Below are 15,072 nucleotides of genomic sequence, written 5' to 3' on the forward strand. Positions count from 1 at the left end.
GGTTTGGAGCTGTGGTTGCTACTTTTACACAGTGACAGTCCTGCTCTTTCTCCTCCACCTTTTGGCTCTTGATGATTCTTCAGGTATGTTTCATCAGCACAGTTGATGCTGAGCTTGTGGGTGTCTAGTATGCATATTGGTCAACAGTCCCAAAAAGGGTGGAGAAAGAAATATGACACATGAGAGAATTCCCTGCACCCTAGCTATTTATGGGTAGCACGAGGTGTGCTGGCCCTGGAATCACTTCTGCTTCTTTGATTTGCCCCTCTCCTCTTGAATGGCCATCTAGTAATACACAGGTCCAGTTTCATCAGGGAAAGTCTCCCATCTTTTCCCTTATACACCCATTCCATTTGGCTTGTTGCAAACCAAAGCAAGCACAGAGTTATGGCTCTGTAGCACAGTGGTTCCTAAACTCTTCCCTCTCTTGCAATGAACCACTTGAAAACTGCTCATGGGTTGTTGCTGTTTTGCCTGTTGTAGCAATTGCAATGCACTGTGCTGGACGCTGTATGGTTTTCAACTGTATTTTTTATTGTTTATTTTATTTCCTGTTCCAGAGAATTCAAGTTGTAATACAAAAAGGTGCAACATAACCAATGAAAGAAGCAAGAAAAATAACAGCGGACTTTGGCAACTCCTTCTAGGGGTGTCCACCGCAACACACATCCACCCCTTCAACTTTACAGGACCACGGAGGGTCAACTGTATTCAAAGCAAGGGGGAGATCAGGGTGGACAAGGACAGAGCAGGGACCTTTGGGTTTATGTTCTGAGCAGCTTGAGTGGAGTCCACAGGATGGAAGCAAGATCAGAGAGGGGTCAAGAGCAGAGGTGAAAGAGAGAAAGTCAGAGGAGCAGGAGAGAGCTTGGCAGCAAAGGAATGAGATCAGCAGTTGCTTAAAGGGTGAGGATGGGTCAAGGGAGCTGCGAGAGCTGTAGGATGCTAGAACACAGCAGGAAAGAAACCGGAGGAGAAGGACAGGTTGGGACTGTGGCTGTAGTGGTAGGAGCAGATAGGAAATAGGTCAATGGGTGTGCAGGAGGGTTAGATGGGGTCAGCAGCGTAGTAATCTCATCAAAAGGCACTGGAGGAAAAGAGGGAAGGATTGAGGGAGGTGGGTTGCAGGGAGAATCAGGCAAGCGGATCGCAGCAGACAGCTTTATGTACAGGGTAGAAAAGTGGAAAGTCAGGAGGGAGTGGTGGTGGACGAGGAGAGGGCAACCTAAGTTGCTCCTCAAAGTTAGAGAATAAACTGGGAATTGTCAGAGGGAAAGCTCCAGTCATCCCTTTTGTTGCTCACTCATGATTACTTTTGCTCATGATGCTATGAGGTTGGCCACACATGGCCAACACTATTTGCGCCTGCAAAAGCTTTGGGGCAGTCATACGGCTTCGTTTCCATTCAGTGCATGCCCTGTAACTTCCTAATGAAATCCCATAACTTTTCATACCACAAATGTTCTTGGTTGCTGTTGCTGTTGATTTCTCCTGCTTTTGTGGCACTTATAGCCAGACAGCAATAATATGGTAGCATTGGAGAAGCATCGCAGAACAAATTAATAGCACAAAGCTAATCCTCCACTAATGTTGTATCAAAAATACATTGCAGAAAACCTGTGCAATAAAGCGCCAGAATGAGGGTTGCTTGGCCCGCTAGAAAGCATTAGAGGAGGAGGAAAAACATCAATTAAAAGTGAGCAAAGTCACTCAGGTCTTTCGATTCCCTCCGAAAATGCTCAGCAACCCAAGTGCACAAGTAGAGATAACAAACTGAACATAAGGTTCATACCCTACAACATTTCTTCTATGAAAATAGGGATGACCTTTTAAACGACAACAGAACAGCAACAACACCCCACCCATTTGCCTGGGTGGCTTCCAACTAATAAAAAAGCATAATAAAATATTAAACATTAAAAAACTTCCCTATACGCGGCTGCCTTCAGATGTCTTCTAAAGGTTGCAAAGTTACTTATCTCTTTGGCTAAGGGGTTGCATAACTCCATACTTTCCAACATTTCTCTGATGAAAATAGGGATGTCCTAAGGAAAAGCAGGACACTCCAGGAACAAATCAGAAACCAGGATGGCTTTTGTAAATCTGGGACTGTCCCCGAAAAATAGGGACACTTGGAGGGTCTGTAATGAATGGAGTAAGGTAAAGGTAAAGGGACCCCTGACCATTAGGTCCAATCGTGGCCGACTCTGGGGTTGCGGTACTCATCTCGCTTTATTGGCCGAGGGAGCTGACGTACAGTTTCCGGGTCATGAGGCCAGTATGACTAAGCCGCTTCTGGCGAACCAGAGCAGCGCACAAAAACGCCGTTTACCTTCCCACTGGAGCGGTACCTATTTATCTACTTGCACTTTGACGTGCTTTCGAACTGCTAGGCTGGCAGGAGCAGGGACTGAGCAATGGAAGCTCACCCCGTCACAGGGATTCAAACCACCAACCTTCTGATAGGCAAGCCCAAGGCTCTGTGGTTTAACCCACAGCGCCACCTGCACGGGCTATCAAATCCCATAGAACAAGCAGCAAAGATCCACAGTGTCCCATACAGGGGGCAGGGGAGTTAGAGTCCTGATCCTTTCTTGCTGGTACCCACCTGCAGTGTCCCAGTCACTAACATCTGGGCAAGAACCAAATGTCATGGAGGATAATGCCCTGGCTACCAGTCCTGCCGGCTACATTAGCTCTAGGGTCAGAGGTGACATGTCTCTGGGTGCCATTTTAGAGCTATTGTGCTCATGTGCTGCTTGTGGACTTCCCATAAGCATCTGGTTGGCCCCTTGGAGTACAGGATGCTAGACTAGATGGGCCTTGAAGTGGCACAATTATCCTTATCAGGCAAATGTATCTTCATCCCCACCCTCCTATTATTAATCTACCAAGCCAATGGGCTTCTTTTGTCCCCATGTTGTCTGATACCAGAGGGAAGGAATCCTGATAACGTTATCCTGATGAAGATGTCCTCTTGTGGGAGAACATCTGCCTTCGTATGCAAAAGAGCATTTGATAACAGATGATGATTATTTTTTTAGTGCTTGTTCAGAGATTAAGCATCAAGGAAGATCTTTGTGCTTCCATAAAAGCCTTTACCTTTGGCTGACCTTATACAGGCAAAAGTTCAAAGACCTTGCCTAACGGCTGGAATTCAGCACTGATCCAAGGAAGTCTCAGGGACAGGTTGTTTGTGTAGTTGGAAATACTGGCATGGAAGTCCACCTTGAGCTGAAGGAACTCTGTTCAGGGAAGGCCAAATCTTACCTACTTGCATTGTGAAACTGCCTGAAGGGAAAAGGACCAGGAAATAGACATATATGTACATGGACCTGAGTCTGCAATATGGGCCCGAGTCTGAGACATGTGACTGGTGAAGAAGGTTCCAGAAGCTTTGCCAGATTCATGCTACAGTCTAACTGCTATGCTCCTGGCCAGCTGCACTGGTTCCCCAAAACTGAACCAGCAAGCTCTCATTAGGTATCAAGACTTTGATCCAGAGTGTGCCACAGAATGATAAACCATTAGGAATAAGAGACCCACAATGAGGGGCCACAGGTAAAACTATATATTTTGCTTGACTGGTGAATTGCTTTTTAATGTATAGATCAGGCATAGGCAAACTTGGCCCTCCAGATGTTTTGAGACAACAATTCCCATCACCCCTGACCACTGGTCCTGCTAGCTAGGGATCATGGGAGTTGTAGTCCCAAAACATCTGGAGGGCCGAGTTTGCTTATGCCTGGTATAGATGAATGGTGGATTCAGATGACCAGGAGCCAAGGACCTGCTTAAACCTTTGCCGCCAGGTGCCTCTAGCTGCCCAGGGAGACCACCCCATGTTGCTTCCAATGGTGCCGTGGTGCACATGGTTCCTTGTTCTCTGAATCCAACTGTTCTAGGTTGGGGACGAGCCTTGCGATTGGGGCAGGAAGGACTGTGCTCCTTGATTGTTGCTGCTGATTATCAATCTGGAGCTGTGATCAATCTGATTAACGACCCTGGCATTTTGAATTGTGTAACTAGTCCGGCCCATTTCAGTGTTACTTCTAGGGTTACAGCTTACCTTCACAAAAGACCTCCTGTATTCTTTGCTTTCCATCTTTTGCTTTTTTCCAAGGCACTGACTTATAAGAAGGATTCCTGCCCCAAAGATGAATACTGTTGGATGTTAGAAAAACGTTTTCAAAAGTTTACAGCAGGGGTCTTCAACCTTTTGGACCAGCGGACATTTTGGGAGAGAGTACTTTGAAATTTGAGACAGTGCTGGGGGCACCAGCTACAAAATAATGTCTATCGGGGGAGGGCATAATAAAAAATGGCTGCTATGAGGACCAAGGCATAAGACAAAATTAGAGAAACAGCCATCCCTATCGAACACATACTGTACTTAACATGGGAAGTGAGCTACTTCCTGCTGCGCCTGATGGTGAAGATCACACAGTCTTGAAGACACGCTGTTGCTGTGCGGAACAGTGCCAGGAAAAATATACAAGGCGGTCACATCACACTCACTCTCATTTCATAGAAATTGCTTAGAAGGTACCTCCACATTTTGCTCCATAACTTTCTTTCTAGGGGAGTAGTTTTAGCAAAAATTGAAGGTTTGCATCTGGGGCACCTGCCATGGGGCACCAGAGAAAGTCTTTGTGAGCACCTTAGCACCCATGGCTGCTGGGTTGGTGACCCTTGGTTTTACAGTTTTTAAAATTTAATTTTTAAAAACTGCTATGCTCAAGCCTGGCCACAAGGTGACACTCTATAGCTTTGCAGTGCGCTTCCCACAGTTGTATTCCTGCTGGTCAAGCCAGTAATACTATATTATTGTACTAAACAGCCAATGAAAGATATTGTAATTGGAGCAACATTTGCTGGTTGTGTTTGGGAAGGTCTGCTTAAAACATCTCTATCCAGCACAATGTGGAAGCAGCATAAATAGGGGAGCAGGGGTGGCGGGGAGAAAATATGCAAACCTCATGCCAATAGCCAGGGGTGATGGAAGTTGTAGTTCAAAACATCTGGAGGGTGCTGTGTTGGCTAATCCTGGCATAACAACTGCTGGGATCCCCCTGAGTGGGATAGACAGGTGACAAGGGGTTGAGATTAGGAGAGATTAGAAGAGCTGTAGGAAAGCAAGGACTAACACTGGGTCTGCAGATGGACACCATTGTTGAGCTTGAATCTTTTGATTTGTTAAGTGAAATGAAGTTGCTGCAGGAGGGCAAAATTCCTGGCTTGCTTGGCTTGGCTGGCATAGTCATATGATGATGATCTCAGCAGTAGCCCATGTGACTGTTGATAGGGCGTCTATATTATCACCACCACCCTGATCCAAGAACCTTCAGGTTGAATGTTTTGAACCAAACTGGTCACCATGGAGAAGTAAACTTGGTCGTGTCTCTTTCCCCATGTGGTTTATGGTACCTGTTTTGTCTGTGGTGAATCGCTTGCACACCTTCTCCAAGTCCTCCAAGAGCTTCAGCAAATCCTTTGTGCTGCTGACCTAACCATTCTCAGAATCAGATGCCTGTAAGGATAGGCACTTGCAAACTTGCTGATGGTTTAGCGTCTGCTCCACACTTGGCTGAGAACCAGGCAGAATCGCAGGACTGTCATCTAAAGGGGCTTGTGGGTCAGGATTGCTTGGTGCATCAGCAGGATAATGAGAATGTAAGATCTTGGAGAAAGCCTATCAGGGTCAGTTTAGACTTCTCATCTGGTGATAAGCGCCTTCCTTCCTTCCTTCCTTCCTTCCTTCCTTCCTTCCTTCCTTCCATCCCACCCTCCAGTGTAAAACAGGAATGGGGCACCATTCCAAGTTAGGGGCCATATCCTGGGTTTTCACCACCCCTAGTGAGTTTTTTGGCAGGTGGATAGTGCTGGCCACCTGTCCATCACTTGTCATCACATCAATAATTTGATGTTAGATAACCCAATTTCCCTTTGTAGTGCAGCTTCAATTCAAGCCACACTGCAAAGGAAGATTGGCACCCCTGATGCCAAGCCCTTCTGTGGGGAACATCACAGTGCAGCTGATGCCAGCGGGTGACCCATTTTCCCTCTGAGTTCAAGCTGCCCTGAGAAGGAAAACCCAATCCGATCCAAGCAGGCTATGAAGTCAGCAGAGCTCTCCATGGAGAATTATGTAGCGCTCTCAGTCCCAGTGGGCTTATAGTCAGTGCCTATCAGCTGATAGATGCTCACTTCAAGTCCTGTTTTTGGCAGGTGTTGGCTGTGCACCCTGACTAGGAACTGTGCAGTGCAGCTGATCCCAGCAAGCTCAGCTGATTGGTGATGACAGCAACCCTCCCTTGCCAAGGAACAGCCAGGAGCCCAGTTGTGAAACTCCCCAATGCCTTTCGACAGCTGCAACTGTATCTTCCTCGTGCCTGATGCCACAAAGGATGTTGGGCCTGGGGCAGATGGGTGTGGTTTGAGGGGAAGTGGCCTCACGTTGCAAATGGAAACCTCTGCTGGGACTAATGAGGCTCAAGGTCTGAAGGTTTTCCAACCCTGATGGAAAAACCAATTTCAGGATGCTTTAGAATGAGGTGATTAGAAACTTTAAAATATTAAATGAAACAGTAACCAAACAAATAGAAGGAAAAAACAGCAGCATTAACACAATTCCACAAAGGTAAAAGACTTGGGGAAAGCGGGGGAAGCACCTCGTTGAAAAGACAACACAGTCTCCATGGGGAGTGTGTTCTGCAAACTGAGTGCCACATCTGGCTGCCCCAGATGTTGTTAGACTTCAACTCCCATCAACCCCAACCAGCTGTCAGGAGTTCAGCCTACATTCGAGTAGGACCCTGGCAGAGGCACATGCCCGACTGGCATGTTCTCTCCCTCCTGGTCAATCGTTCGGGAGCTTCAAAAGCTTTCTTCTGCCCGAACATCACAGCGGCCGATGCCAAGCAACACCAGCGAACTTAGGGATCTGCAGAGTTTGCGCACCTTGCTTGACAGACCTCAGTAACTCAACATTTTGGCTAATCTACCGTACTTTATTTACATATAAACACACACGGAGCACTGCGACATGGTTCCCTCTCTCTCTAGCATCAGACAGCAAAGAGAAAAAGAACAAAGGACAATAGTCCCATTTCACAGAACACAGTAACACAAACATCCTGTCTCCGTCACTTCCCACTATGTGGAGTCAAAACATACACCATCATGTGATAGACAAAAATCCCATGACTGCAATCACGGAGCAGGAATTCTAACATTAGCATGGCTGTAGCCCAGAAACATCTGGAGGGCTACAGGTTCTGTATCCCTGCTACAGGTCCTGGAGAAGGGGTATGGGCCCCTGGAACTCACAAACCACCATGCTAATGACATCACCAGTAAGCTGGGCATTAGTGTACACATTTCCATGAACTTTTTCTGGAGAGTGGAGGGCTTATAGTGACAATGTGTGTGTGTGTGTGCTATCCATGAATACTTTGCATGATGTGTGTGTGTGTGTGTGGGGATCGGTTATGTGCACTCCCAAAGCCCCAACCATCACCCCAACACTTGCACCAGGGTGAATGTCACAGTTGCAGCTGAATTGTACCTTAGTTTCTATATACCCATGCCAAGTATCCACCTTGCTCAGCGTTCTCAGCTCCAGACTCCTTTTGATCAGGTTTCCTTCCAGACTTGGCTGTGCATCCAGGTATTGAATTTCAGCTCAAGTGCTGGCACCACTCAGGCTCTGTGCTCAGCCAGCTGAGGGGGTATCTCCCACTCAAGGATATGCCCTGGCAAGCAGGAAGGCCTTGACTCAGCAGCCGTTCTGCTTTTGCTCCCTGCCAGTTGCGTTGCAGCTTAGGAGGATATTTTCTGACAACTTTCCTCCTGCTTAGAATATTTATGATACTCGCATCCTGCCCTTCCTTGAAGGAGATCGGAGCAGCATTTCCACCTTGTGATGGGTCTGGGAGGCAGCTGAGGCCGAGAGATACCGGCCTGCTCAAGGCCACTCAATAAATATCACGGCTGAGCGGAGATTTGAAATCTGGGTTCCCCACCTCCAAGCCCAGAACTGCGCCGGGATGTCAACAACGCCTTCCACTGGGGGCTGAGATGACAAGAGGATTAGCAGGCCCAAGCCGCAATCAAGGTAAAGAACAGGAGAAGAGGCATCATGCAGAAATGTAACTCACTGCCACTCTGTTTCCTAACAGCAGCGAGCATAGCGATGGCATGAAATAAAACATTTAGCAGTGAACCGTCTGCATGCCCAAATTCACCCCTTATCCCTTACTCACATGGTACACACAGAGAGGCCTGTCTGTAGCAATGAGAGTTTGGATGCTGTATAGCAGGACCAGCGATATATCTTGCAAATTACCTGTCCTACTCAAAATGCACCACTGGAACCTTCAGTGCATTGCTATTATCTTCCTGTCTCCTCTTTTCCCTTTCGTGATTCCCTCCCCCCCTTTTTAGTTACATTCATTATATATTTTTTTTTTCTTCCAGCCCGCTTTTCCCAGCGCAGTCAGCTTCATCTTCACGTACCCCACTATTCTTCAAGGGGGAAGGCAGGCAGATTCCCTGGTTCCATCTTGACCATCATGTCAGGCAGGACACGTTGTCTCACTCTGGATCCCCACCGCTCTGCCAAGCAAGCCCCTGCTGTGAAGCCGCCTCTTCAGTCCCACATGATCGCTTGCATGTTGAAGACAAGAGTTGTGCGGCAATTTCACACCTTCTGTGCCATATTGCATGAACCCCTTAAAATAACAAACATTCTAACACATATCTATCTTTAAACAAATTTTAGTCTTTCTGTAGCTTAAATCTCCTTGCCCTCGCAGTTTAGAGAAATGTGAGTGAAGCGATGCCATTTCTACATTACAGTGGTACCTCGGGTTAAGCACTTAATTCGTTCTGGAGGTCCGTTCTTAACCTGGAACTGTTCTTAACCTGAAGCACCACTTTAGTTAATGGGGCCTCCTGCTGCCGCCGCACCACCGGAGCACGATTTCTGTTCTCATCCTGAAGCAAAGTTCTTAACCTGAAACACTATTTCTGGGTTAGCGGAGTCTGTAACCTGAAGCGTCTGTAACCTGAAGCGTATGTAACCCGAGGTACCACTGTATTGTAAGAGAGGGGAGAAAGAGAGAGAGCAGGGATACTACTGCGAAGAGCTGTACTTTTGTTTTCAAGCCCAGTTGAGAAATGGCCCTTTTCTTCAGCCTTTGGCATATAGCCTGGGAGAGAGTAGTGAAGGGATTATGCTCAGTTAATGGGAAGTCTCCTTCTTTTTCATGCCTTGAGCTACTGGAGGATATGCGTGGAAAGTCACATCTACATCCAAGGGCATTGTGACCCCTGATGCATGATGATCAAGGTTCTGGAAACCAAGCCTTATGAGGAGCGGTTGAAGGACCTGGGTATGTTTAGCCTGGAAAAGAGGAGACTGCAAGGAGGGATGATAGTAATCTTCAAGTGTCTGAAGGGCTGTCACATGGAAGATGGAGCAGGCTTGTTTTCTCCTGCTCTGGAGGGTAGGACTCAAACCAACGGATTCCAAGTAAAATTCAGGAAGAACTTTCTGACAGTAAGAGCTGTTCAACAGTGGAACAGACTCCCTCGGGAGGTTGTGGATTTTCCTTCATTGAAGGCTTTTAAGCAGAGGTTGGGTGGCTATCTGTCATGGATGCTTTAGTTGAGATTCCTGCATTGCAAGGGGTTGGGCTAGATGACCCTCGGGGGTCTCTTCCAAATATGATTCTATGAAACAAAAACCCTAATGGCACAAAATTCCAAAGGTTGGCATGGCCAAGTACCATAACAGAAAACATTTGTTCATGTTGTCTGTGCATGTTGTCTGCACATGCATAGGCAACATATTATCTTTTAATAAATCTTTTATTAAATACATTTTTTATTAAATATTTTAATACATTTTTATTTATTTATTAAAATATTGGTTTCCCACCGTGCAGCTTCTAAGAAAGTGTTCACTGTGGCCAACAAAAATAATAAATACAGTGGTACCTCAGGTTACATACGCTTCAGGTTACAGACTCCACTACCCCAGAAATAGTATCTTGGGTTAAGAACTTTGCTTCAGGATGAGAACAGAAAACGCACAGTGGCGGCGCAGCAGCAGCAGGAGGCCCCATTAGCTAAAGTGGTGCTTCAGGTTAAGAATAGTTTCAGGTTAAGAACGGACCTATGGAACAAATTAAGTATGTAACCAGAGGTACCACTGTACAGCATAAAAAAGCAATCAGAACCATAAAACCATTTTTAACTAGCTACAACAGCAGAAAAAGTGACCCAAACGATGGAGACCCCAAAGCTTGCTTAAATAGTGAGGTGAAAATTTTGGAGTAAGGGACAAAGTGATCTACTGCGGGAACGTAGGGAGTTCCACATTTTGGGTGCTGCAAGAGAAAAGGCCCTGTCACAGCAAGTCCCTGCCCACTGCACCTCAGATGGTGGTGGGATGTGCAGAAGGGCCTCTCCTTTTGACCTCAGGTTCAGAGGAATCATATAGGATAAGACAATCATTTTTGATGTCCTGCACAGGTGATGGCCAGCACTTTGAGGTGCACTTGGAAATGGACCAGCAATACATTATTGATTTAGTAATGGAGTAGCATGCCAAAGGTCAAAGCATTGAGCAGGTGACCCCCAATCGCCACCCTGCTAGAGTCAGTGTTCCAGGAAGGACCAGAAGAATCCTCAAAAGACACCACTGATCCCCACCACAGCCAGGTGGTCCAGAAGGATACCATGGTGCCAAAGGCTGCTGAAAGTCTGAGCAAAGCCTCTGCTCAATTCCTGGCCAAGATCATCATCAGGGGTACTGAGGCCATTTCAGTTCTCAAGCCAGGCCAAAAGGGATGTTGATTTGTTTCATGGGGAGTGGAGAACCGGTCCGTTGCACAGCCTTCCTGCCTTTTTTTGTGTGAAATGGTAATACTGGTTGGTAATGGTCCAGAACGGTGAGATCCAGAGAATAGTTGCTGCTGTTTAAACAATGTTTTAACCAGTACTGCCTTCATCCCAGCTGGAATATCTTCCTATTTGAGAGTCAAATAACACCTTATGTTAAGCATCCCCTAACAGCACCTGCCAAATAGCAGAGGGGGATTGGGGAGGGGGGCAGCAGGGTGGAGCAGCAAGTGCAGGGTCCCAATCTGGACTGGGAACACATTCTGATCGGGGTCCTGTGTGGCTGCTCTTCTTTCAGAATTAGAGAGTTTACTTAACCTAAGAAGTAACCCTCCATTACTTTAAACACCCACCTTGGAATCCCGTTTGTCACAGCACGAATGATGTTGTGCAGCTCTGCCATCAGGCGTCAAGGCTCGGTGAGTTTTCCCCTACACTTAAGACTCCCCATAGGGCTCCCCGCCCCCCAGCCTCGCTCCGTCAGGAAAACTGATTTTCCCCTCCGCCCGCGCAGTCTTTTTGCCATTTGGCTGCCCTTCCACATCTGCTTGCTTGCCTTCCTCAGATCTTCCCCTCGCTGGCAGCTGGCTGCCCGGCGCTCCTGTCAGAGGCTCCTCCTCGTCTCCCTGTAACCTTTGGAGAAGCGCAGAAATGCCGACTAAAGTTTTGCAATCGAAGAAGGATGCGGCGGGCGGCGCCTGCGGGCTGCCGCTCCGGGGAAGTTGGAGCCTCTCTTTGCCCTGCCCCTCCCGCCACCTTCGCCGCTGTCCGTGGTGCTGAAACGCCCCGAGCCAGCCCAGCTCTGTCAAGCACCGCAGCCTCCTTGAAGGGCCCCAAGCGATCGCGATCGCATTCAATAACTGCAGACTTTACCCAGTTTTTAAAAAGCAGGGCCCCACGGCAAGGTCCCGCAGACACAGACGGAGCTGACCTTTCCAATCCGGTCTGGCAGCTCCTTGCTTATGTGCCGTCCGTTCTGGCTCCTCCACACCCTTCGGGGAGGACTAAATGTGCTTTAATGGCATGTGCTGTCACTCCCCATCGATCTCACCTTCTCTATCAATATGTGCACAGGAGTCATAATCTTTTGCTAATCCACAGAAAACACCCCCCCCCCTTGTGGAGGGAGGTCAGCGGGGTGAGAGCCTCCCCTTGGCTAAACTTTAGGAACAGAGGAAGAAGAACTTTGCGTTTGACGCAGATAGGCTTGGAGGTCAAGACTTCTTCATTGAGTCTCCAGCTAGGCGTAGGAAAAGAGAGAAACTCAATGGGGACATACCCACAATGAAAAAAAGGAACAAATATGCTCTTCTGTTTGATGGGTATGTAGTCTATATGTGTGAATGCTTTGGATGTGCACATGCCTTCCTGCAACATAGATCTGTATTCTCAAGGGCTCTCTCCTTCAGGCACCCAGGGGCCAAAATCATGCTTTCCTGCACACCCTGCCCCCTTTAGTTCAGGCTCTGCAGTAAAGTAAGCATTAGCTAGCAAAGGATGTTGAATGGAGGTGTGGCTGAAGCAGCTATAACAAGGCCCAAAGAGAGTCCTGGAGTAATAATGTGGAATTATCTCTATCCTCACATTTGTTTAATTTTTTTCCCTTATGCATGCACACATGATTTTATTTGTATGCCACCTTTCCATAGTCCAAACCATGCTCAAGGTGGCTTACAACATGGAAAAAAACACATAACTGCAACATAGCAAAAGTAGTCATAAACAATAAAGCACAAAACACACACAACTAAACTGAACCATTTCCACATAAACCACAGTATTTGAAATAAATATATACTGTATTTTTCGCTCCATAAGATGCACCTAGTTTTTGGAGGAGGAAAACAAGAAAAAAAATATTCTGAATCCCAGAAGCCAGAACAGCAAGAGGGATCGCTGTGCAGCGAAAGCAGCGATCCCTCTTGCTGTTCTGGCTTTTGGGATAGCTGCGCAGCCTGTATTTGCTCCATAAGATGCACACACATTTCCCCTTACTTTTTAGGAGGGAAAAAGTGCGTCTTATAGAGTGAAAAATACAGTATATAAAACCATAATCAAGAGCAATCCTTGCCCACACAAAAAACCCCCAATAACACCCCAGCTCAAGAGTCTATTCAGTTGCTTCAGTTTTTGTAGCTGGAGTCAGTCAGGGCCCCTCCTTCCTAGTCCAGCTGGAAAAGACCCGCAAGGAGCAGGTCTTCCAGAACCCACAGCCAAGATAAATACAACTTATAAATACAACTGTGGACTGGGGGGGTTTGTTTTGGGGTTTTTTAACAGCACCTGGATTAAAATCCATGAATTCCAGGGGCAGTATCCTGCCCATTTCGCTATTGCTGGCCTTGATATTGCACAACTCCTTTCCTCATCTCCATTCTCACTGGAAGTGAGGTTACCTTTGGCACCCTGTTTCTGGAGCAGCACTGAACCAATGTTCCCTCTCACATTTCCTGGTCAGGAACACTATGGGCTTATCCACACTTACCCTTTTCTCTGCTTTTTCCAGCACAAGGTCCTCACTTTAAAACTCTGTGTCTGAGCACTCCCCCCCCCCCCACTTTTGTTGGTCCTGGAGCTTTCTCTGGTCTGACTAAGTATAAGGCAGTAAAAAAATTGTCCAGTAGCACCTTAGAGACCATCTAAGTTTGTTCTTGGTATAAGCTTTTGTGTGCATGCACACTTCTTCATGCACACAAAAGCTTATACCAAGAACAAACTTTATTGGTCTCTAAGTTGCTATTGGACTATCTATATCTATCATCTATCTATCTATATCTATCTATCTATCTATCTATCTATCTATCTATCTATCTATCTATCTATCATCTATCTATCTATCTATCATCTATCTATCTATCTATCATCTATCTATCTATCATCTATCTATCTATCTATCTATCTATCTATCTATCTATCTATCTATCATTTATCTATCTATCTATCTATCTATTTCAACTGCGTCAGACCAACACGGCTACCTACCTGAATCACTATAAGGCAGTTTCCTATGTTCTATCCTGTGGGATAGGGACCTGGTGGCCTCAGGGATTGCAAGGATATAGCTTATTTTAGCCCCATCATTCCATATCTTAATGTGATGTCCAGAAGATATCACTTGTTTCGCACAATAAAAAGGAAAACCCTCTTCTTCCGGGAGCTACTAACTGAGTTCCTTTCCCATGTTTTCCAGTCCATCCAGATACCTAGTCTGGGAGGCAGGGGAACTGTCTAGCATTTTTCTCTGCTTTGGAAAACCATTAGAGCCAATGTCCCTGACTGGCAGATCCTGAAATTATTGATAAACATTCATTGGCCACTGGAGCCTGGTGAATTGCCAGCCAAGAAACCCCAGTGGATTTCTCTCTTGCCAGCATCATTTTTCTTGATGACAAGGTATTCAGGAGGAGATGGGCTGGGGCTTAGCTTCTGTGTAACTTTCCTCCCCTTTCTATGTATCATTTGTTCTAAATGATCTCTGCCTTAAGGACAGATGGGAAGGAAATAGGAATTAATACCTATAATTGTACTTTCTACTACAGCCTACAGATGGGTGAGGCTACAGTTAGACAGTGGGCAGTTGTTTGTTTGTTTGTTTGTTGTTGCTGCTGCTACTGCTGCTGTTTTTGCTATTGGTATTAAATGTATTACCTGCCCTTTGCCAGCAGGTCCCAGGGCCAGTTACAGCTGTTTAAAATTCAGAATTAAAAAAAAAGTTGAAACAAATTATAGTCATGTAAATCAGTGGATAAGGCGTTTTGACGATTAGGGTCCTTTTTGAGTGCAAACTCCAGCCCAGTCATTGTCATTCTGTGAGGGAATGACCTCCCTCTTCAATCTTACTTCCCATCTGCAAAATGGAAATAAGTTGCCCTCCTCACAAATATTCTCCCCACCGCTGAAGATGAACAAGACGAGAGCTGTAAAGCACTCTGCGCACTAGCATCTTGATACTATTGAACAGTCTTCCCCAACCTGTTGCCCTCTGAGTGTTCTGCATTTCAACTCCCACCAGGCCCCACCAGCATGGTCAAGGGGCAGGGATGGTGGAAATTGTAGTCATATAATATCTGGACGGCACCAGGTTGGGGAAGTCATAAAAGTGCATTGAGTGGCATGCACTAATGTAATTATAGCAGCATCCTGCTGGAGGCAGATTGGGTGTCC

General features: G+C 46.5%; 1 long non-coding RNA gene across 1 annotated transcript in view; it reads right to left on the minus strand.

Annotated features, from left to right (window-relative positions):
- LOC309525625 overlaps nt 1–9,096 on the minus strand; it is a 76,696-nt gene extending 67,600 nt beyond the window's left edge. The window contains exon 1 of the long non-coding RNA XR_014216464.1: nt 8,866–9,096. This is a non-coding gene — a long non-coding RNA (uncharacterized lncRNA). The remainder of the gene's footprint in view (nt 1–8,865) is intronic.
- Nucleotides 9,097–15,072: the final 5,976 nt, after the last annotated feature.

This window comes from Podarcis vaucheri, assembly GCF_965113315.1.
Source record: "Podarcis vaucheri genome assembly, chromosome: 2".
Lineage (NCBI taxonomy): Eukaryota > Metazoa > Chordata > Lepidosauria > Squamata > Lacertidae > Podarcis > Podarcis vaucheri.